Source organism: Ictidomys tridecemlineatus, chromosome 6 (assembly GCF_052094955.1).
Source record: "Ictidomys tridecemlineatus isolate mIctTri1 chromosome 6, mIctTri1.hap1, whole genome shotgun sequence".
Classification (NCBI taxonomy): Eukaryota; Metazoa; Chordata; class Mammalia; order Rodentia; family Sciuridae; genus Ictidomys; species Ictidomys tridecemlineatus.
Window position 1 is genome coordinate 195552790 of NC_135482.1, and position 24647 is coordinate 195577436.

The window sequence follows — 24647 nt, forward strand, 5'->3', positions numbered from 1 at the left end:
GGGATAAAGTCAAACCCACACCTGCCACCGAGAAAAGAGAATGGAAGTTCCCGTCCTCTGTCAGAGCTGTCCAGGGGAGAGGGGAAAGCACTGCAAAGATGGCTTTCAGGCTCACTGGCCTCAGCCACCTAGCCAGTCTCTCTCTCTCTTCAGCTTGCTCCCGCGCAGCTCAATGACAGAACCTTGAATGCCACCCAGTCCCTCTGTTTCCCTCTGTGCCAGCCAATCAGATGCCCTTGCCTCGCCTCTTCTTTCCCAGAGAGGACAAAAGCCATCCCAAGGCAACCCACCAAGAGTCCTCCTGCTCCCCTGATGGGCAGCAGCCTCTGCGGGGGACGGAGCTTTCTCCCTGACTTCCTGTAGGGCTGGCTCAGGTCAGACACAGAGGAGGAGCTGTTCGCCTGCCCTAAGGCGTGTTCTTGCTCCTGGAGGCTGAGATGAGCCCTGAACCAGCACCAGGTCGCAGTCATGGACTGGATGCTGGAGGGAAGAACATCCAGCTGCCACGTGGGGTCTGGCCCTGGGATGAAGTTCAGTGAATGAGTTTTCCTTTACTTTTAGGCCCTTGGTGCCTCAACTAGGACCTGCATCAGAAGAGGGGGACAGAGAAGCTAAGAGATGCATTTTGAAAAGAATCTCAGAGGTTCACAAAGTTAGGGAAGGAGGAAGTAAAAAGACACTGGGCAAGAGCCGTCCCCTCTAACCCAGGTCCCCAGCCCTGACCAGACTGGCCATTCCTGATTTACAAGCAAAGCGCAGCGAGACCTGAGACACAGGATTCTATTTGTTTTCAAAATAGTCTAGCAGTTTGGACTACATTTCTTAATAATAAAGGTTTGGTTGAATGCAGAAACATTTATGACTCCAAATGGGAGAGACACTTGCAGGCAGGTAGGCAAAGTGCCATGAAAATCATTTTCCAAAGCAGCTTCTTCCTTTCCCTCCTCATTCTCCTCTCTGGGCTTCCGACCAGACAGGACTTCTTTGTGGGGACCCCATCTCCTCATGCTTCCTGCTTTCCTTCTGTGGTCCCCCAGATTATAAAAAAATTTGATAAGTAGCAGGTGATACTTCTGGGTTGTTACACACAGATGCCTAAAATCTCAGCATTACAATACCTTTTGCTTTACATTTTCCATGGTGCTAAGGGAAGTGATGACACTTTCTCCCAAGTATAAACCAAGACGTTCTTACAATTACCAACAGTACATTCTCTTAGGTTTGGTTCCTAGAAAACTATCAGTGATGTCCAGGAATGTTGGCTTTGGAAACCTGAGTGAATGATAGCTATTATGCGACTGTGGCTTAGCAGGTGAACTATGTAGGTCTGTACATATGGATAAAGATGTAGAGACCTCTGTTACACACACACGTACACACATACATATAATATATAATACATTTCTAATGTGACTAATTTTTTAGAGCACAAAAACAACTTGTTTCATTATTTTCCTAAATTTCATTTCCAATTACACATTTTATGAAAGGTGGAATACTAATTTTCAGATACAGCAACGGTATCAAACATGCATAATCTGAGATGTTACTGCTTGAGTAAATGACTATTCTCTCAGGATTTCCTGGTTAAAGATGGCAAAACTAAGAAAATAGGAAAAGTGAGAAATGTTCTTCTGTAGGAAATTTATTAAACTCAAAAAAAAATTCATTCACGGGTAAATTACCCAGTTTTTAAAGAAAACTCCAAAATTTCTAGAAACATAAGACAATGTTGATATTTTTAGATGACTACACATTGATATATTTGTGTGAAAAATTGTGCAAACACTATGGAAAATGTTATTTGTTTTCATGGCCACAGAAAATATATTTTCATTTCCATGTAACTTAAACTTTTTTCTCCATCTCCCATTTTATGTCCTATAAAAAAAAATGCTATGCATCTAGTTTTTGAAACAAACTGTTGTAGGAAGTAGTCACAGCAGAGGAGCTTAACATCCCTCATACTAACCAAATGCAGCCAGCACAGTCAAAGGAGTTGTTGCCAGATTGTGAATCACCCAGCTCAATGACTGGATCTGGGGCCTGCTGTCCCAAGTCCATGTTTGAACACCATGTGGACCTGGACTCATCAGTGAGCATGGTTTATGGTCATGCACAGGTGCCATTCATCCCAGGGGAGGCAGCTAACAGGACCAGTGCTGATGGCCACGTCCAGACGTCCCATCCTCAGAGTTTTTGGCTGTTGTAAGATGAAAATCTATTTCTGAGAGCTGCTTTTCTTTTTCTAGCCATCCACACTAAGAGAATTTATTACAAATTCTCCTTCAGTTTTAGAACATTTAACTTAGTATTTCAAAATCCCCAAATTAATTTGAATTACTGTCAGTGCTCATGGTGAAAACTACAGGTAAGAAAGGTTTTGCAGGAAATCTTATTTCTCTAAAATACGCAATGTTAGTATTGAAAAATTAGACATAAAGGTTTTTACTATTGTTCTGATGAATTTTCATTGGCAAAAAAAAAAACAAATGGTGCATTAATTAACCTGGAAGACAGAAAACTCAGGGCTTAATATTTAAATGAAATATAAAATTGAGACCTCATTAATTTGGATGTTTTTGTCCTTAGTAGCAATTTGAACAAGCTACTGATAAGCACAATGGGTTGATAAATCATCGCTAACACTACTCCACATTGTATCTTGGAAGAATAAGGGCTTTTGCAAGGTCATTTGCAGGGCCCCTTGCCATAGAGGATTCTTTTATCTTTATAGACCACCTTGCAAGTTACAAATGATTTCAAATACAGTTGGAAGGCTCGGCTTCTTGTGTAGTTAAAAAAAAAAAAATCACTTTATGTTCTGTTGAGTGATAACCCAGAAATAACCATAGTAGTGGGCTGTTAATTAATTATAACTTCTCTTATCACCAAGGGAACAACTAACAACAAATAACAATGACTTTCAGTGTCCTAGTCCGAAACTGGGCTGATTTTGTTATTGCTATAGTAACTGTCCATTAGTTGCTCAGAAGGCTCTAGAATTTGTTTCCCCAAGGCTGCAATGATAATTTGCTGAGATAATGTTGCCCACTCCTTAAATTTATCTCAGAGCACATGGCAAGCTCTGAGAAGCTCAGGTCTAAAGCAAGTTGGAGGAGAGCAGAGAGAACACAGAGGGTGGTGGGAGCTGTGCCCACACCACGTGCCCCAGGAAGCCCTGCCCTCTCCCAGGGAGAATGGCAGCACAGCCTCACCATCTGGCCACAGTCTCCACCCAGCCCCTCCCAGTGCTGCCTCTGTGCTGTGACCACCTGGAGGTTTGCCTCCTCCTCCTCACCTCTCCTCATCCAAAAACCTGTCTGATTAATTACATCCCCGCCTGATCACTTCTCTATTCAACACCTGTTCAGAGCTAATCAGGCTTCAGACAAATGACATGCCCTAAGACAACCTATCACAGAACAGTTTCTATTTAGAGATGGATGATAGACTGAGCGGGTCACATGGGATTTACACTCAAGGCTGAGACTGAAAAGTCTCTCTGCTAGATCAATATGACGTGGAGACAGGAGAAACGTCGAGACAGAAGTACATGCTCCCTTCTGAAGTCCTGGACTTACTTGGGAATTTATTATAAACATCTTTTGCATTTCAAGGAAACGATGTCGTACACATGCCATTTTTATGGCATACTTGGCCCCTGTTTATGATAATGGAGAAATAATAGGTTTTTTTAATAGTCTTGTCACCTAACAGTGCCAATTTGTTGTCATTATTTGTGATGCATCTGACTCATTAATTGAATATACCTACAAGTTAGCAATTCTTAAAAAGCATTAGTATTTTTATTGATCCTAGTTCTATAATTTAAATCAATATAGCCTGAGAAATTTCAAATTTCTCAGCCTTTGCACACTTGGAAGGTTTTCTTTCTGAGACACACACACACACACACACACACACACATCATCATCATCATCATCATCATCATCATCATCATCCTGGTTGTTTGTTTGTATATAGTAGTTACAAAAGCAAAAAGCAAAAACTACTAAAGCCCTATGAACTAATCTAATCATCTTGGGAAACTCTCACGGGGACGGAGGCAGAAGGAGTATGACTTGATCTTTACCAAGGAAAGGCAAATGGTGGGTATTCACTTGTGCAGCAGAGAAACGAGTTCACCTAAGACCGTGCTCAGACATCAACCAGGGACATGCATTCTGATGTCCTCTGAAGTCTCCTTACACCACTTGAACTCCAAGATAATTGGGACTGTTACTTTCAAAAGAGAGTATTTTTCAGAAACAAAGAAAACAGAAAATAATACATTTTGGGAAAAGGAGAAAGGACTTTTTAAAGGATGAGGATGGAGAGTGGATGTTTTCGTAGACCTCGTTTCTTTCCTCTCATATGATTATTATTACAGTAAAGGACTGATTACAGAGGAGAGTAGGACTTGGAGAATAAGAGGACCAAGGTATCTCCCTTCGCCCTCTCTGACTGTCCCCCACCCTCTCGGGAGATCGAGTCTTGACTAGCAGGGCTGTGGTGACAGGTGTTGAGACTCCCGCTGGGTCTCAGACTGTCTAAGGGAAGAGGACTTGGGGGTTGTCATCAGCCAGGTTTCTGTGGTGACCGCAGACACAGTAGGCATCAGGAGGACAGCCACTCTTCTCCTCTGTGGGCTAGTTTTTTGTTTTCATAAACTCAGTACCCAGTCTCCTCACCTGGTCATTTCTGAGCTCCGCCCTCTCATTCTTCCCATTGCCACAGCCTCTGTTTGAATGGCCTTCCTAGCCTCATCCCCTGGCACTGTTTTTCCTAGAGGGTGGTGTCAGCATCTGGCCTGCTCCACAGAAGAGAGTCATCTGCGCATTTTTATTTTTCTTCTACCTCTCAATCCATTACCAGAACCTTTTGGTTTTTCCCAACAGTACTGCTACCAAAGTATCTCAAGACACTATCGTCTCTGGCTGGGCTTCCGAGATTGCCCCTCCGTCTAGTCCCTGTGTTCACTCTGTTTATTTGGGAGTCTCATCTTCCCACGGCCTGAGGCCCCTATTCAAAGTCGACATTAGACAGATCCTGTAACACTGCATCCCAACACCCTGCAAGGTCTCACTGTACAGACAGAGCTACCGCAGCCTCCTCATCAAAAGTTATAAGGAATTTGGACCCTTCCTGATTCTTCTGCAGTGTCTCCAACTAATCTCTGCCTTGTTCAGTCCCGTGTGTGCATAGGGTCTTGGCAGTTCTCAAATATTCCAACTGATTCCTTTCTGACTGGGGGTTGCTATTCTTGCCTTTTCTATAACCTAAAAATATTTTCACATTTCACTCTTTATGGAAAAAGTCAGGTCCTCAGAGAGGCCATCTTGTCCACTGGACCAAGATGGTCAGCTCCTCTTCACTACTGACTGCCTACACTACTGCATTCATCGCTCTTGTCACTCTTTTAAATTACGTTGGATATTAGTTCATGTAATAAGTGTCAATCTCTCTCAATAGAATATCAAATCTACAAAGGCAGGAGGCATATCATTTTTCCAAGAATATACTTGGGATCCAGAACAGTACTTAGACCAAAGTTGGAACATACATACATGTGTGTGTGTGTGTGTGTGTGTGTGTGTGTGTGTGTGTATGTATGTATGTATATATGTATATACACCTATATGTAGAGTTATATGCTGTCTGAGCACATAACTACATGCTCCCAGCAAAAGGGACAGTATTATGGATTTGAAATAGGTCATTTACTAAGAATGATTTTGAAATTTGTGACATTTCATGTGCAGGAGTGTAAAAGTATTGTACAATTATGACCGAGGTTGGTGATGTGCAGGATTTGCATATAGTGCATGCATGACAGCAGATACTGGCAGGCAAATAATGGTGAAGAGTAAAATTGTTTTAAATGCTTATATTGACAGCTCAGTATAAAAGAAGCCTTAGCTAAACCTCCTCAGGAGTGTTCTGAAGTCATGCAGCTATAGCCCTGTCTTTCATGTGTTTTGCTTAATTTGTTTCTACTTTTTATTTTAGATTAATTTTAGACTAGAAAAGAGTTGGAGAAATAGTGTCCTTCCCCCATCTCCTCCTAAACAATGTAATAAAATTGTATGATAATTTGCCAGGACTAAGAAATAAGCCTGCACATAATGTCCCTGACTAGATGTTCCTCGGGTTCTCCCAATGTCTGCTTCAAGAGCTAACTCAAGAGCTAACTCCAGACCCCCATGCTGTTTTTAGCTGCGGCCCCCCTTCGTCTCCCCCAACCTGGCAGCACCTCAGTCCTGGTGGCCACACATTCAGAGAGCACGGTCGTTATACAGAAGGATCCAGAGCAACGCTGGCTGAGGTTGAGTTCAGTCTTCCCCCAACAAACTGCTCTACTTTTGTGTGGTCCATCGGCTTCTGAATGAGTGACTGGTGTCGGCTCAGCTTTAGGAATAAACAGACAGTGGGCAGAGGCAGCAGCACTGAGAACTGGTTCTGAGGTACCCAGGAAGGTCAGCCGGGCAGCCCCGACGGTGGCCCCTGGCAGCCCCAAAGCATGCAGGACACATTCTCTCTCCCAGGTTTACCCCTGGTTTAAGTACTACAAGTTCGTCTCTGTGCACATTTTGCACATTCCATGACCTCATTAAACGACAAGTGTTGTTTCTAGCAAGGCTGTGGGACATGCAGCTCCAAAGCCTTCACCTACTGCAAGAAAAAGCAACAATGGCCTACGGTATTATGTGGTTACTGCCAACAGCCAAGTTTAGGAATGAAATGATTTTGTGACCTCTTCTGAAAACACAATCATTGCTTTTATAACATGCAATTAAGTCAGTCAAAGTTAGTCTATTTATAGTACCTATTGCACCATTCCACCTCATTTGTAAACTGAAACTCACCGGTGGCATTCTGCTGACCTGATTAAACTACTTATTAAATTTACATAAATATCAACCACTGAAGCACAGTAGCCATATTCACTTTGTATAGTTCAGTTTTTTTTTCTTTTACCCTACTGGTGCTTGAACCCAGGGGTGCTGTACTCCTGAGTTAGATTCCTAGCCCTTTTATTTTTTATTTTGCGACAGGGCCTCACTAAGTTGCTGAGGCCAAGTTGGAATGTGGGCTGCTTCTGCCTCAGCCTCCTGAGGAACTGGACATACATGCAGGGACCGCCCAACCCAGCCTCACTTTGTGTATTTAACAGACAGGAACAGTTATGTTGGGTTTTTAATTTTAATTCTCCAAAACTATCAAAACAGGCTAAAATGCTCTACACATTTTGAAAATAAAGTGATGTTTTTCTTTGTGAAAAATAATCGATGTTTATTTCCTTGTCATGCTTAAAAAAATATTTGGAGTGGAGAGAAATCAGATATGGGGTATAAAATTACTATTTTCTTGCTAAAGGGGAACAATTTTCCTTATAATATTGTTCATTTCCCCTGAATAACCAATTTATACTTAGCATAGTCCAGTTGAAAACTTAAAAAGCCTTTGAAAAATTAGTAACTTAAAAATTTAAGAAGCAACTGTAAAATTACAAATAGATTATTTACTTGCATGAAAGATAAATGGATTGGTTTATTTTTAATTCACTTTATCTGTGCAAGTAGGTAAAAACAGCCTTATTCAAGTAAAAGCAATTTTTAAATTATATCACAGAATTAGAATACTTACATTCCTACCCCCAATGCCCTTCACAGAAAAGAATTGGTCTTCCTTTTGCTTTTCAGAGAATCTGGGAACCTATACTTGAAGAAGAAAATTACTCCTCTGAAGTTGTATCATCTGGAGTGTAATTTCTTGTTTTGTATTTTTTTTTCTTTCTCCCCAATAGTTTAGATCCCTTATATAGCAACTAAAATGAAAATGATAATTTTTCCCAAATTAGGAAGGACTAAATTACAAGTTAAATAAGTGAAACCAGGAAAAAACATTTTTTCCTAATTAGATAGAGATCATATTTGAACTATTGTTTATGAATATTCTATCTTCATTTTCAATTACGTCTCTCCCCTTTAAGTGTAAGCAGAAGGATAACAAAGCTGAATTAGCACAGCGAGAGAAGAGGCAAGAAGGAGCTGACTGCGATCCCGTATGATACAAAAAGAAAAATAAACCATGCACATTTGTAGAAAGCCTGCCAGCTAAGGCAGGGTGCAGGAAGTAGTCTATTTCCCACTGACTACACCAGTAGGACTGGGAGTGAGACCACAGGAGAAGCTGAATGCTGCCACTCAGCTGGGAGGTCAAGCAGGCAGATCGATCTGCTCCCTGCAAATCTGCCTCTCCATCTGTAGGAGCCACAGACAATATCCACACCTACTTCATATGACTCCATAAGTGAAATTATATAATCAAAGGAAAGCAGTTAGCGATAGCTCTGGTCCACATGAAGGACTAATTAATGTTATCTATCTCCACCGTTATTATTTTTAAAACCTCTAAAGTTAAAAATAAGTGCATCTCTTTTAATGTTAAGCGTGTAAGTATTCCCCCATTGTTTTTTTCTTTTCTTTTTCTCTTTCCTTTCTAAATTCAGAATTCCTTAATTTAACTCAAAGGCACGTCTATAAGGAGGAAAGGTAAAGGCAATATTTTTAAGTTCTTGGAAATTAATTACACAGAAATCTTCTTAAAATAACATGTCTAAGGCTATTTGAAGAACAAGATTCTATTTGTTCAATAGTTTGCAATCTGTATATGTCAATTCTTAGAAAATAGTGTTAAGAGGAGCAAATTCCATATTTCTCCATTCTGGAGTCAATTTTAGAAAGTGCTATTTCATAGTTTATTTTTAAATTTTTTTTCTCACTTAGTAATGATATTGAAATTGAACAGAAAGGACTTTTCTTAGTTAGATCCAGGCTTAGAATTAGAAAAAAAAAAGGTTTGTAATACTAATAGTCTATTAGTCACAATTTCAAGCTTAAAAGTGGTCTGTTCCGATATGAAACCTTGAAATAGGTAAGGACACCTTAGCTTCTGTAAAAACCGGATAATTTACAAGTTTAAGTTTTTGCCATAGAGAAGAATCTCCACCTCAAAGTCACTTAAATCACAATTTTTCTTGAACACTATTGAACACGACCTTATTATTCCTTTATGTGCTGTTCTCAGGGAGAACATGCTTGGAAGACTTGACATGTAGTCTGGTAGAGGAGAAAAACAAAATCAAAGACATATAACTTCACTCAAAATATACCATCCTCAAAGTTACATTAATGCAATTTGCAGATGATTCACAGTCAATGTCATCTAGCCACGTCTGAAGGAGCCGGCGCGGAAGTCACATTTCCTTTAGGTTGGTATGCCGTCAAATCTCTCCTCTAACTGGACTTGTCCACACCATTTCCATTGCTTGGAAAGTCTCTTAGGTCCTCTCCTGAGAATATTTTTCTCAGTCCTTAAGTCTAGCTATTTCTGGATTTGAGATAAGTCCTCTACCCCTTGAACTCTTGTGCTAACTGTGGGACCCTTGACCCCTCAACTCCGCCCCAGGCAGAAATTGCCTGATGACCTCAAGCTTTAATATTCTAATGGAGTGCTGAAGGCTACCCCCCCCCCCCACCCAGGCAGCTCCAAGGGCCACTTCCTGCATTTATCTGCAGTGCTCTGCGCTAAAGGTTCTCTTGCCCCCAGAAGGCCTAGATTTCCACGTGGAGAGCTTAGAAAGCAATAGAAGGTGGCAGATCTCCCAGAAAGGAGTAGAAAAGGGGGATCTTTAAAGTAGCAGTGACAAGTTAGAGGGAAAACTGCGAGCAGCCACTCCTGGGTATCTGGCATCTCAACCTTTTCTCCACCTGGAAGATGCTGCCGTTCATGTATTACCTACTCACTGGAAAAAAGAAAAAGAAAACCTTCAGAATGGCTTCAGCAGCTGCTTCACATGAAGAGGACGGTGATGGGTGGATACCTCCCTGGGCTGAGAGAAGGGAAAGGCTGCATCAAAGCATTTTGGCCATTTTAAATGGCTTAGAGACTCGGGCACATCTGATGGAAATTAAGATAGTTTCTGGAAGTGAACCAAATGCGAACTTTTAAAACTCAGAGATGTTTCACAAAGCTCCATTACTCCCTGTATGAATTGATTTGTTCAGTTTGGTGACCGCAGGTGAGATAGTGTCTGACAGACAGTTCAACCCCCATCTGGCAGCACCAGGCAGCAGGTCCCTGCGTAATTCTCAAAGCTGGAGCTGCCAAATCAAACATGACTTATCTTCACACGTCTAATGGGCTACTGTCACCTGCAGCTGATTGGGTTTGGGTACCAGCCTGTCTAGTGCTATCTTGTCCAACTGAGCACATGCCCCAGCTTAGAAGGCAGCTCTTGGGGAGGGTGCAGGGGACCTGTTCCGTGTTTGAAAATGGCCTCCCGCTGTAGAAAATGAGACCGTTTCAAAGACCCAGTCTGATCTGAGATGGGACTTACATATCCACTGGGTCTTAAGAGGACAGAGGGTCCCAACACTCCAATCTTAGACTCAGGCTGTGTGCAGGAGGAAATGGCCCCAATAGCCAGCTTGCACAGGAAACAGCTGGTTAGGCAGGGGTTCTAGTCTTGGTACAAACTGGCTGAAATTCATAACTATTTGTACTTTTTCAAAGCAGGCTGTGCCTCATTCCAATTAAAAGGGAAGTCTTGGCTGGGTGTGGTGAGCCAAACCTGGAATCCCACCTACTGAAGAGGTTGAGGCAGGATCACCCCAAGTTTAAGGTTAACCTGGGGTTCGTAGCAAGACCCTGAGTTGGCCAGAGGCTGGCGATATAGCTCTTGGGCGCAACCCCTAGAACCTCAAAAATATATAAATAAAAATAATGAGAAAAGGACAAAGGAAGTCTTGGTGCCCTTGAGCGGCTCCCGGTGAAGGCTCGGCCAGCGGCCTTCCTCCAGTAGCTCTCTCCTTCCTGCTTCTTCGCCTGCTGCCTTCACTCCGCCCTCTGAAGCAGCACCATCACACGCTGATCCCACAGCCCTCCCGGCTGGCTGTCTTGCTCTCCTTCCCCTGGGAATGGCAGTGCACACCAGCAACACCCACTTCCCCCACCGACTCCCAGAAACAAACAGGCTGCTCATCTTTCCTCTAGTCATTAAGGGATCAGAGGCATCATGTAATGCTCTCGGAACATCTCTTATCGTACTTAATCATTTATAGCATAGATCATTTGAAATACACTCAAAATAGAATTTCTGAAACTCTGATCTCATGCGAGAGAAAAGCCATCATGTATATTTCATTACCCAGAATGCTTTATGTCTATTGACCAGGGTACTGAACCGAGTGACAAAAGCTCACACATCTCTATTTTTCAAAAGCTCTATGCCCAGAGCTCTGTTCTCAACTCCTTTGAACACTGTAAAGTGACGGAGGACTGGGGAGCCATGCCGAGGCGTAAATCTCTATTCCTTCCAGAGTTGGTCCCGACCGACTCACTTGGCACTTAATCATTGGGAAGAATGACCCTATATACATTTTACAATGAACAAGACTTTAGCATCACTCAAAACAGATTGTGTACAGTCGAACCTAGGCTTTGCAACTGTGAGGAAAAAGCTTAGCATGTTGTGTAATGAACACTTGTACACAGTGCTCTCCATGGGGTAGAGCCAAGAGTATTTAGAAGAAAGGAACTCGCCTTCCCAGAGCTTCTGCAAAACACTTCCCACAGAATTCTGAAGGGGAAAGGAAGAGGCCAGAGAGCAGAGCCTATCAAAAGCTACAATTCTTGAAGCAACTGTGCCCCAACCTACTATGGCAAGGACCTTCACGATCTCTCCAATCCACAGGAAAAAGTGTTCAAGAGTTGTTGTTGAGCAAGAAATGCAAGGATGTTCCGCCTCCTGCATTAAGCATTCATGCCCACTCCTCCCCAGCCTGTTATAACTGTAAATTCATTTAAAACATCGCCTCTCCATGACACAGGGAACTGTCAGCAGACGCAGCGCTTCAGCTTCAGGGAGAAAACTCCACCCCACCTCGAGGAAGGCTGCTGGCTTTCCTGCCCTGAACACACCGAGGCAGGCAGAGGCAGAGGGGGCTGGGATACGCCCCCACTCTCCATCTCAAAGGTGGTTCCCGTGGCAGGTAGCCCCTGGCTCCCTGCTGGCACTGGAGGAACACGTCCAAAGTACTTGTCACATTCTAACAGACAGCTAGGGGTTGACTCATGTGCCCCAAAGAGGACATGTTGGCGTCTTCATCCCAGTCCCTGAGAATGTGCCCTGAGTTGGAGACAGGGTCTGAGCAGGGAGACGCCAGTTCAGATGGAGTCAGTAGGGTAAACCCCAGTCCGGGGCGTGCTGACAAAGCAGAGGAAAGCTGGACATGTGCGTGGGAGAAGGACGATATGAAGTCACGAGAAAAAAGCTGGGGCAGCCACAGGCCACGGAGAGGGTCTGCGAGTCCTGCAAGGGAGACCCTCTGCTGACCCTTGGGTCTCAAACTTCTGGCCTCCAGAAACGTGAGGCAGGACATTTCTGTTCAACATACCAGGTGCGGTACTTTGTGGTTGGGCCTGACTTATTTAGCTGTGTGTTGCTTCATGGCCTGTCGCACAGCCACCCACAGACACACCAGCACAGAAGCTAGAAGTGGGGTCACCTGTGTCTGCCTACCTGCCTGGAACAGTGCCTGGCATCCAGTGCTGCTCAATTAAAACTACTGAAAAAAATGAGTTATTTTAAGAAATGAAATTTATAATATATATGTAATTGGCTCTGACAGTTGCTGCAAAAATTAAAGAACTTGGATTAAACAGCCCAATTATTACTTAATTGTTGTCTCTAAAACATGTCTTGTCAGATGTTTAAACATGAGAATAAGACTCTTAGGTTTAATTTTTCTTCTAAAACCTATCTCATAAATTCTGGGTAAAATTACTAGTTGGGCCATTTGGGCAGTAAAATATATTTCTTTGTAGAAAATTCAGAATAGCTTTTCCCTTTAGACCATAAATGGACACCAAAGAGCTTACAAGCTTTCAAATTCATGAGAAAAGGGAAGCCAGAACTTCAGCGGGTGACTGAGAGCCACAGGGCACATGGAAAAACCCCGTTTACATCTAAAACGCAGGAGCCATGACAGATCTGCAGTCCGAAGGTCTCAGTGATAACAACCAAAATAACGAGGATCTTTTGAGAATGGAAGGAGAGACTGACTGCTCTGTTCGGCATTTCTCCAGGCACCATGATCAGCTCTGGGAATAACGAGTGGTGGGAGGTCCACCAACACAGATGCACCCACCACCTGGGACGACATTCCTGGAAAGGCATACTTTTCCTTCTCTGCCCTTTTCCAACTCCACGCGTGGTTCTCTCCCACTTCTGGAGATGACAGCCTGCATGGATTCCATCTCAGGTGACAAAAATGTGCTCCACACACTGTGTCACTTCAAGTCAAGGTCCTAGCTCAGGAGCTCAAGTTCCCAGTCCAGGGTGACAGTGACAAGTGGCAGGCATCCTTAGAGAGCAGCAGCTCCCTGCCTCCTGAGCCTGAAGGTTTCCTCCTTGCCCTGCTCTCCTGCTCTTCCAGCATGGAGCCCCAAGCTGGGCAGGCTGGCGGGAGTGAGTCTCCCCTTCCTGGGGCTGTGTGGGATCTCAAGACCTTCTCCTCCCTGTCTGTGGAGATGTACCCCGTGGGACCCTTCACCTTGGCCGGTGGATGAGGGGCTCAGTCCCAGGCACCTAGACACAACTGCGGCTTCTTCACACTCTGCCCTTCAGTTGCTGTATTTCGTGAGAGATAACACCATCTGCTAGACATACTCATGCTAAACACACTTGCTTCCTTTTCTCTGAAAAAGGGACAGTGGTGACAGTCTCCCTGTGCAGCAAGGGCTCCTGGTTCTGTCTTCAGAAGGGATCAGACATGTTCTCATGGTAAGCATTTTCCCAGGATAAGGAGGATACCCTCTCTGTTTCTAAGTCATCTCTCTAAAGTCCCCTTTTCCTACATTTAAGGGCAGAGACCTTGGGGGTGAGAGTGGGATTTAGAATATACCACCTTACACCAAAAGGGCTAGGAGGGGTAGCTCAATGACAGGATGTGAGTTTAACATGTATGAGACCCTGAGTTTGACCAACCCCAGTACCCCTAAGTAAATAGAGTACATAAGAGATTCAGTCTTCAATTGTGTGTGTGTGTGTGTGTGCAAGAAATAGAGAGATAGAGAGAGGAGAAAGAGAGAGAGAGAGAGAGAGAGAGAGAGAGAGAGAGAGAGAGAGAGAGATCCCCAGGAATAAGCTGGCCTTGCTACCCTCTTATACAGAATGGACATGACTGGCCAACCAGCATTCAAGACCCACCAGGGCTTACCTCTTCTTGATTCTAGGTGTTGGGTTCACAACCTCAGTTTGGAAGAGGTCATCTGTTGCCTTTGGCCCTTGGCAGGGTCCCAGACCTCAGAGGAGGCCAGGAGGAGCCAACGGCCCTAGGAAGGATGGGAGGCAAGAACTGGATGAAGGAACAAATCGTGGCTCATTTTAAGAGCTGAAACAATGCCAGCATGTAGCAAAGTCCAGAGGAGTAGAGAGAGAAACGGAGCGGAAATTCCCATTCACAAGGACTAAGCAACCTGCGAGGCTGGGAGTCCCAGTGTCCTGGAAAGGCACCTGTGGAAGGTTTGGTGGAGCCTTCAAGAGGCAGGGGACTAGGGGTCCTTAGGTCACTTGGGGCCTGCCCTTGGGGGGTGAGAGACCGCAGCCTCTTGCTCACTCTCTCTGTTGGCTTCCTGGTTTTGAGATGTGCAGTGTTTCACTCCCTCCCTCCTACCATGATGTGCTGCCTCCCCAGAAGGCCTCCAATCTGGACTGGAAACCCCAAAACAGTGAGCCAAAAAACACTTTTTATTTTTACAAGTCAATTACTTCAGCAATTTTGTTATAGAGATGGAAAGCTGACTCTCAGATAATCCTTTAAAGAGGGTTAAGTTTCTTCCAATACTCTAGGTATCATAAATGTATATAAGGGAAAAAAAGAGCCCGTAACTTTGATTTACTTCTCATTTTGCTGTCAAAAATTCTAGAATTTGTATTTCAGAAATTCAAATGTGAGCATTTTTGTTCAGAAGAAAGTGGAGGAAGAGCAGGTAGCGGAGACTAAATTTCTAGTATTCTAGATCATCTTGGTCATTTTCTCCGTGAGAAATTACCAATATTTTATAAAATTTTCCCACCTTCTCAGTACTTGGTGCAGGCAGTGAGAAAATAGGGGTCTTGGCTGTGAGGCTGGAATGAGAGCATGCTGTGACCTGAAGCAAAACGTCCACTGGCCAGGGGTCCCTGCCTCCAGGAGAAGGAGAGGGGTCTAATCTCCAGGTGCCCCTGGCCTCCCACCATGATCCGGAAACGGTAGAGAAGATCATAATAAAAGAGCTCGGTTACACAGAGTGTGGGAACCATGCTGAGCTCCCGTCAGTCAGCAACCCTCATCAGCTAGCGAGGAAAACGGTTCTCTGGGAGTTCTCTCAGGAGACCACAAGGGGACCCGGCCAAGATAACTTGGTAGGAGTTTTCCATTTTCAAGGTAAAAACTCATTTCTCCATCAAAGTATGTGCAATTCCAATCAAAGTTGATGATTTTTTTAACAGATAAAATATTTGTTCCTCTAGAGTTTGACTCTCAAAAATGACAAAGAAAGGAAGGTGTGGCCTTTTCCAAGGTATTTGACCAAAGCAATGGACGTCAATGACTACATAAGACTTGAAGAGAAAACCGTGTCAACAGGAGATTGAGTGAGTAGCCACAGCCCTGAGCAGAGGAAATCTTGTGACAACATACAGCAGCCTGGGCCTGACCCAAAGAGACTTCTCGGGTCGGTAATAACCACCTCAATAAGCGGTATCACCTTTTTCCCTTATTACCATTCAACCTATTAAGTTACTATTTTCGTGGGTGCTCACGGGAAAGTATTAATTAAAAATTGTAATCTCCATTTTACTAGAAGTCATTAGCTCAGTAACTTATTAAAATAATACTGAGAAATATTTCCACAGCTTTCAGACAGCCTGTGGCAGCGAATAGCTAATGCACCTGAGAAAAGCTCAAAGACTTAAAACAAATATGACCTGAAATAAATGGGGCCTTTTCTGAAGTCAAAAGTGCCCTTGCAAATGTGTGGCCTCTGTGTGGTGTGAACACACAGAAGATCATTGAGTGGAAGAGGGAGCTATCTATCACTGGTCAAGCTAGGGCAGTGGTGTGCAGGGTCCTCTGAGGCCACCTGCAGGCCGTGCGTGTGTCTCATTACCAGTAGCGAGACTGGGGAGACTCTGATTTCATTAGAGTCGGTTTCTTTAAACAATCCCTTTTTGAAATAAACATGTACCTGCCTATGTATATTGCAAACTTTACTGAACCTTCAGGGCAAATTCCACTGGTGGAGGCCCCCCCACTTTTTTTTTTCATAAAAGTCCCTACAGTACTGTGAGATTTTCACAGAAGAAAAGAGAATAAGATAATTATGGACAAGAGGCATAGCAGGAAATGTATGGTCAGGCGGGACGGTCGCTGGCGGCCAACTGCTAGCCCAGAAGGAGCAGTGAGAGCAGAAACAGAAGGTCAACAGGTCAGGAGGAAGACAACAAGAAGACCGCCAGGAAGAGTGGCAGGAGACGTGACGCGTGGAACCTCCAATGGGGGCATGCAACAATGCCCTGCTTCATTAGGTGAAAAAACATACTTTTATTGTCCTATTCTGTTCTAGATGCTAGGATATATACAAGAATATAAGGTATAGTTCTCATCACTGAAGACATTAATGGACTTTTGAAGAACTACATTGGAAATGAGAATGACCAAGTTTCTTTTTATGACCAGAAAACGAATCTTACTAGTAAATGTCGGTTGCTTTTCTGTTCATGGCAACAATCCGTTGAAACTTGAGTTTTAAACTGACATCTTCCTGTAGCTCCCACTGACTGAACTGATTTCCCTGGTTATACATTCTCCTCCTGTGCTGCTTGATATTGACTCCTGTTCACTTGGTCAACACTGGGTCACTCTAGAGGATTTTCCTGAAACTTAGGGGGGTAAGAGCCCATTGAAGGCCACAGACACAGGGAGACAGAAATGGTGAGTCTCCTGACATCTACTCAGAGCATCCCAGAGAGATGCAGGAAACACAGCGCCTCCCAGCGCTCATGTGGCAGCTCCAAGGACTTCAGGCTGAGCCTTTGGGATCTGCGGATGTGACCATAGGCTGTTAGCGTATGTGGATGAAGATAATGAATAGGAAATCATCAGTACTGATTGATGGATATGGGTCAGATTAAATGTGTGTGCATATAAATACATGTAAAATAGACATACAAATACATATGAAATCACTTACGATTGTGGCAGAAGCCAAAGGAAGCAAGGAGACCCTGGGGGCACATTGGAGGTCCGAACCCCACTGTTGTGGAAGGTCTAACATCTGGGACTAGGGATCAAGGTTCTGGATTGCATCTCACCCACTTCCCTCCAGCTGTGCACATCAACTGACCAGCTCTGAGTGCTGAGCCAGCCATCCTACTAGAAAAGCCTGGAAGGACGGTTCCTGAGACTGCTCTTAGAGTCCTTCAGGAGAGTCTGCTCCTGCCAACTCTGCAGGGCCCGTAGCAGGGTGCCTTCTTCCTGCTATTGCATGCCTTTCTCTTCTGTAGGCTGAGAGGTGACCAATGGGGAAATCCTTACGGACTCTCCAGCCCTCTCCTTTGGCTCTGTGTGTTCCTGACATCAAGGTGAACTTGTATGTCCTGGGATGCGGAGGAACCCTGGTGAGACTTTGAGGTGCTGGCGAGCTCACTGCACTCACAGGCCGCTTCTGACTTAGATCAGCCTGCCTTCGGATTGCATGTGACGTCAACCAACAAAACGGTTACCAGGCCCCACTTTGTCCTTAGAGGCAAGCACCCAGGATCCTGGTTTTACTGTGTCTACCATGTTCTCTACTCAGCCTGAGTTGATGTCCATATTTCAAAGGCGGTTGTACCCACCACCATCCAAACACTTTGATTTTTGAGCTCCCCAGAGACCTGGCCTTGAGTCGCTCTCCTTGACCAGTGTTCATCAAGCCCGGTAACCGGTTACTGTTGCCAAAGCTATGCTCAGGAACCTGAGCCCTGACACTAGCTAAAGTAACCAGTGGTCACAGAAAGAAGGAGGGCTTAATATTAATATGTCTTCCTACAAATAGGCAATTCTAACGTCGTAAAAATAACCCAGGGCCTGGCGTGTCAGACTGAGGAGAGCCATGTGGAAAGTCCTTGATATGCTCTCACACAGGTGATTCCATGACGACGAGCTTGCCTGACATTCATTATTCCTCCCCCACCAGCATGATGATGTTCCAGAAGCAGAGGAAACAAATGGGCAACTTATACTTCATCTGTGCCGTTCTTTTCAAAATATGAATTTGATGTATTTTTCTAAACTTTGTGGTAAAGGGCACATACACTACCTTTAAAATTCCATTTTGAAGAAGGAAATATTGAATGTGACTCCTTGAGAAATGATCATTTTTTTATAGTTTTTCTTACTATTTTAGCTATCCAGATCAATAATCCCCAAACCTTATCACTGTCAAAGTTCAGAATTCTCCCAGTTTAGCCAATGAATTCAGAAAAGGGAGACCTTTTTCCTTAACACAGAAAAGGGGACACAGAATCTTACATGTGGACAGTTGTGACTGATTTACCCATAAACATACCAAAAATACTGAACCACATAAAATAAAAGGTCAACAGGTACATTCATCTTCAGGAATGTATATTCCCTCGGTAAATACTTCTGGAAGTTGAAAAGAAGCATTTTAAAATTGGGGTTCTTGTTATTATTTGTCTTGTGTGGAATAAATACATAAATATTATTGTAGGTTTTGATAGGATGGAAATCAATTATTTGCTGCTCTTCCCTATGCAAATTTTGTCCACAAGTCATTAATGATAAGCAAAGTTGGCCTCAACTCAGAATAAAAAAATTAAAAACCATGAGCGTCTGATTGTTGGCGTTGCTCTCAACACACAGTACAAAGACTGTCCATCGTTGGCATTGAACAGATATCAGTTGTGAGTACAAGAATGAATCGATGGTTAGGAAAACAAGCTATATATGTGTCCAACTGCCAGAGGTCAGGGAAACAAAGTTCTCCTCCTCGATTATTTCACAAGTAGAAAACAGCTTTCCTCGCTGGTGCCCCAGGCTTTTTGGTATGTGTGGGGGTGGTAAGAAGCATCATGTTTAGAGCAGAAAGTCACAGAGGAACGTGCATTCCCACACCTGTCTCGGGGTGTAGAAAACACCCCAGTGTCAGTCTGTGACCCTGGCTCAGCAGAAGAGAGCCAGGCAAAATCTTCAAGGAGCAGCTCTCTTGCCTCTGCTTATTGAGAAACAAAGGAGGTGCGTAGCCTTATGTGTCGAATAGAACTAAGGCCAGGTTATATGTACTGTATTCCAACATGGGTGTGTGCGTCCATTCAAAGGAGCACTTACCTAGGTAACCCTGGGACACTCGAGATACAGTGAGATGTGCAATGCTCCTAACTCACCTGATTACAATGTGCTTCAAAACTAAAACAAAAAGTACACACACTTGTGCTCCCCCCAACATACCCAATGATTAAGAGAGAAGCAAGGCTCCCAGCCCCTGCCCCTGCTGGACACTGGCCCTCCCAGTGTCTGCCCAGTTCTGAGGCTCTGCCAGCTCACCATCCTGACACACGCATCCTGAGCCTTGTATGGCAACACCTGTGTTGGCCACGCTTCCTTGGTTTCCCACTTCCTGGAAGAGTTCCATCTGCACACACCAACAACACCCTCTGACACCCAAGTAATGGCAAAAGCCCTGAGGCCGATCACCAGGAAGAAAACAAGGAGCAGAACACCCCAACTCCACCATCTATTTCTGCTCATTATCTCGCTGGCTCTTTTGCTGCTTCCTTTACAAACAGGCAGGAAAAAAAAGAGAAAGAATTAAAAAAAGACTAAACAAAAAGAAAATGAGGTGTGTGATAATTATAACATTTTGTGAATCCTATTATTGCCAAGGTGAATTATTCATATCAAACGAACTATCAACTGAAATCTTTAATTAATAATGCTCTTCTAAGAAGACCATAACGTTTCAGTTTAAATGCTCTGGAAAGACCATAGCATACAATAAAAACGACTTTAGAATCAAACTTTGGCTAATTGTCTGTCAAAATATTCATTTAATGCTGTTTACTTTGAACCTCGGCCTCAGAATTGTATGCTAGTCCCATGCATTTGATTGTTTAATAAATGATTCAACAATCCTCTGATTTTTAGCTTTTCAAATATAATTAGGCATATTAACATATATGAATTTGGCTTATTATCAATTATTTATGCAAATTTAGGCATGGGTTTTCAGTAGAGTAGCTCAGTTTTTTTTTTTAAGTGGATGTTTTACTTGGTGGTTTTCCCCCCTGTGTAATTATGCTAACCATAGGCAAACCTTAAGAATAATTTTCATTTAGAGAATAGACATGAACAAAGAGAAGATGGCCTTCAACCATGCTTTTGGCAGTGATTCTCAACCTGGAGCATGCCCAGAGCAGTTTGAAGGCTGGTAAAAACACAGACCACGGTATTCTAGCAGTGCGTCTCTATCAATCCATGGGAGAAATCTGTTGTAGAAATTATTTTAACCAGATTCATTTATAATCTCTACCAAAATTCCACAAAATTTGAAGAGTCTGCAATTTTGAGGCATTTAAAATTGGTAAAATATTTAAAAGGATAATAATAACAAATTGATATGGTTGGCACAAAAATATTTTCATACAAGGATAGTATGAATTGAATAATGAAAAAGCTGATAATGTTTGCACTGAAATATTTTAACACTGAAATATAGGCACAGATATATTGAGAATAGCTTCCAATGGAGCAAAATTTGCTCTGTATTTTCCACATATCTCGGCACTTGTAAAGATTTTCTTTCCCAATAAAAGTGACATATCATGGATGGAGTAAATTGAATTTGACTACATTTTTTCAATTCTATGATGATTTTTTTTTTCAAATTAAGAAATATTCCTCAGCAAAATAAGAGAGACATACGCTTGAGAGAGAGATGGCCAAATTAAAAATAAATGAAATTGTAAAAAGAATAATTAATCTATGTTACTGCCTACTGTTGAAATAATTCATATAATGTTCATAGTATTCTTTTATTTCAATACATATTGATTTTTTTATTTTTTACTTTTGAAATAAATTTTATCATTAATTATTTTATAGATAACCTTTCTAAATCCACTGATGTAATAAAAAAAACTTGGTCAATAAATACTTTTTTTATTTATATGTTTCCAACATTCTCCTTTACTCTCAACATTGTTTCCAATTAGGAGATAAATCATGGGGTTCATCAATTTTTACCACACCACTCTTCAGTTTCCTTATAGTGTGTGTTTCAGGTCCTCTCTGAACTGTCCTTTCTTAGACCTGAATTACAAAAGAATGCCCTCAATCATGATTTTGCTTTTTCCTAGCTTGCCTGAACAGTAATCTCTAGTTTTCAGTCTTAAGAATATCCCGTATCTTTTGTAAAGACAGTTAGTAAAACAAATCTTGCTGTATTACTGAGTTCAAAAGTGAACCACTGGGCCAGTTTTGAGAGGCTCCACATGGACACTCCAGGGAAGACCTGCTTGTCGAGACCCCACCAGACAGGCACTAAGGGCTCTGCAGCCCAAGGAAGTCTGGGCTGGGTGGATGGGTGTTATGACACAGGCCACGCAGGGAAGCCAAGGTCAAACCTACAGTGCCAGAATGAGTTCATTTTCTTGCTCACTCATAACATTGGACCCTCTTTTCAAATCTGTTCTGAATATTGTTATCACAACAAACACTGGAGATACATGAAAGCAAATTATTATTTTGTCAAATGGATTTTGTATGACAGGCTTTTCTCTAGAGTAGCTCATTTCCATGTCAAAGAAAAATATTGTGTTCTCTAAAATAAATAGACCATTTGTTAATGATCCCCACCCAACTGAAACAGTTGCTAGCTTCAACAACAATGTTAAACTGCTTTTTCTGCTGCCGTGTGGTTGTCTATCAGCTCCTGTGGCATATGGCTGCGGATTTAGGATAGCAACAGAACCCCAAGCAAACCCATCTCAACTTGGGGTTACTAACGAGCCCTGCCCAGAACCTTGAACGCTGTCTTGGGGAGACCCAGTGGGGAGGTGACCGAGGCCTGCCTGGACTCCTGTCCATTGACACTGCAGATCAGCGAGTGCTGATCCAAGTCCGTGAGTGTGTGGCAATTCACCTGAAGCAGTGGATGACGCGCGTGCCTCTTGTTGTCCCACAGGACAACATGGCTCCTGCCAAGTTGTAAATTGCACAATGACAGAACCGGATTCCATCAATTCTTAAGGATCAAGTTTTAGTCAGGAGGAAAATGTTACAAAAGGCTGGTATTCATTAATCATCATTATTCTTTTCTTATTTTGCTAATAAATATAAAACTTTATACTAAGTGGCAGTTCTAAAGGGCACATGGATCCTCCCTTCCTTCTTACCCGGTGGTGGTGATAACTTGAGAAAAATGTACTGCCAGGATCTGGTACATGGTAGATACTCAGTTCTTTAAAAAGAGAGAAGGATCAAGTCCAATAAATCTCAACATCTTATCATGAAAGTAAGACTATAAATAAAAAGGTTCAGTCTCCATAAAATACCTTTAGAAAGGCTCTTAAATTCATGCAGAATGTGAAAAGGGCCAAAAAATGATCTACTATCTATCTGCCTCACTAAATTTCATTTTTTGCCTGATGAATGTACTCTCCAAACCCATAAGTCTCTAGTCTCCCCGATCTAGAGCCCCATGGTAGTGTTCTCTGTGCTCCTTGACCTCCCTGCCACTGTGCCCCCAGACTTCAAGATCCCTCATTTTCCCTCCCCTCAAATCTGCCCCAATTCCTGTTTCTTCTCAGCTGTTTATCTCAGCCAGTTGAGTTCACTGCTTAAAATTTGTGCAATTCACACTAGAAATTCAGAGCACGGTGCTGTTTGTGCATTAAAAGAACATTTTGGAAAAACACATCCATTCTCATAGGACATTTTGAGGCCTCTTGGACCACGGAGGGAGAAATGAGGTCGACAACCACATCTACGTAGGCAGATGCTCACGCTTGGGCTCAGGCCTGTGTGTGCCAAGGCCTCCAGTGAGAGATGACTTGGGTTCCTTCCTACTAAATGATGTAAGTGGTGGTAAATGAGATTAGGAGACTCTAAGCTCCTGTTTTGCATGCTGTGTCTCAGTTCGCAATCACAAATACCAGTCAAATTGGCATTAATATGATTTGCAATACATACCAATGGAAAGCAAGGATGATAATAGGGAGTCTAAGCTGCTTACCCACAGTTTTCCTAAAAGTAAATTACAGATCTGGATCAGATAGCACCAGTCACTGTGAGGGCATGACCTCATCCCACCCCTGGACTGGGGCTTCCGTCCTACCCTCAGGTCTCAAGGGCAGTGGCTCTTTTAGTGCCCACTCCTACACACACTCCTCCCGAGCAAGCCCAATCATGCCAACAGCCAATCTCTGCCTCTCCGCTGCTCTCCCAGAGTGCCATGCCTTTTTATTTTGCATCTTCCCGTGTTGGGAATGAGACAGCCTCAGGAAACTGGGGAGAAAGACCAAATAGCTCAGTTTTATAGCAGATAAGGAAAGGAAATCCAGTGGAGGTCTATGTGATAATGAAAGGTGTCCTTTACTTTCCGTAAATTCCAAATACTAGAATCAGGAGCTTTCAAGGATAGAGTGTATGACAAATTCCTGAAAATACCTCTATATATGTGAAATATGAATGCTCGGTACATGTTGGAAATGTGCTGAATACTTAAAGCTCAAGTAGGTTCAAGAAAGAATTCATTTATTTTTTTATTTGGGATGATGAAGCCACTAGGTCAATTTTAATTTCTCAACTCATTTAAATTCTCCAAGATGGTCACTCCTCTCCATTAAACACCTCCTTCCCCTGTCTTCTGGGGCACTGTGTTCTGCTGGTTTTCTCTTACTTATCCATGCTCCCTGAGGGTTTCCTCATCTCTGTACTCTGGGTCCCATATCTCTGACACAACAATGCTGTAAAAAACATTGATTTGTCCAACCAAGAGCACATAGATTCCACTGTGAAGACACTGTCCATGTCCACCAGCCCTGATGGTCACTTATGTGGACCTGGCTCTTAAGAATCATAGCAATCACATATGGAGGAACTTGAAAAGTATCAAGGACTAACACACACACACACACACACACACACACACACACACACACACACCCTTAGGCTGGAAAGCCTGCAGGGTTAGGAACTGCCTTCCCTGAGGAACTTCACAGGAGAACAGCCCCGGGTAAGTGGGACACTGCAAGGAGAAGCCCCTCCAAGCAGAGAGAAGAGCGTGGGTGTGATTCACGGCAGCCGGAAGCTGCATGTGGAGCAGACAGAAGTGCAGAATTGTCTGAAGAACAGGTGAGGGTGACGGCCTGGCAAGTGGGGAGCCGCTGGGGTGCCCTCACCTTAGGGGGTAAAGGCTGCTTCTCTGTTTCTCTATCCTAGGAAAACAGGAAGCCACTGGGGGTCTCCTCAGATTGGGTGCTCAGCTCGCAGTTCCATTGCTAAATGAGCTGTGACTCCAAGTGGCACACA

The 24647-nt window shown here is 43.2% G+C and overlaps 1 protein-coding gene and 1 long non-coding RNA gene across 3 annotated transcripts in view; one reads left to right on the forward strand and one right to left on the reverse strand.

Moving 5' to 3' along the window:
- Nalf1 (NALCN channel auxiliary factor 1) overlaps nt 1-24647 on the reverse strand; it is a 552008-nt gene that overhangs the window by 152316 nt on the left and 375045 nt on the right. The window lies entirely within an intron of this gene.
- Nucleotides 9551-18943, forward strand: LOC144365216 (uncharacterized). Its single transcript, XR_013423522.1, has 2 exons — nt 9551-15497; nt 15584-18943. It is a non-coding gene; the product is annotated as an uncharacterized LOC144365216 (long non-coding RNA).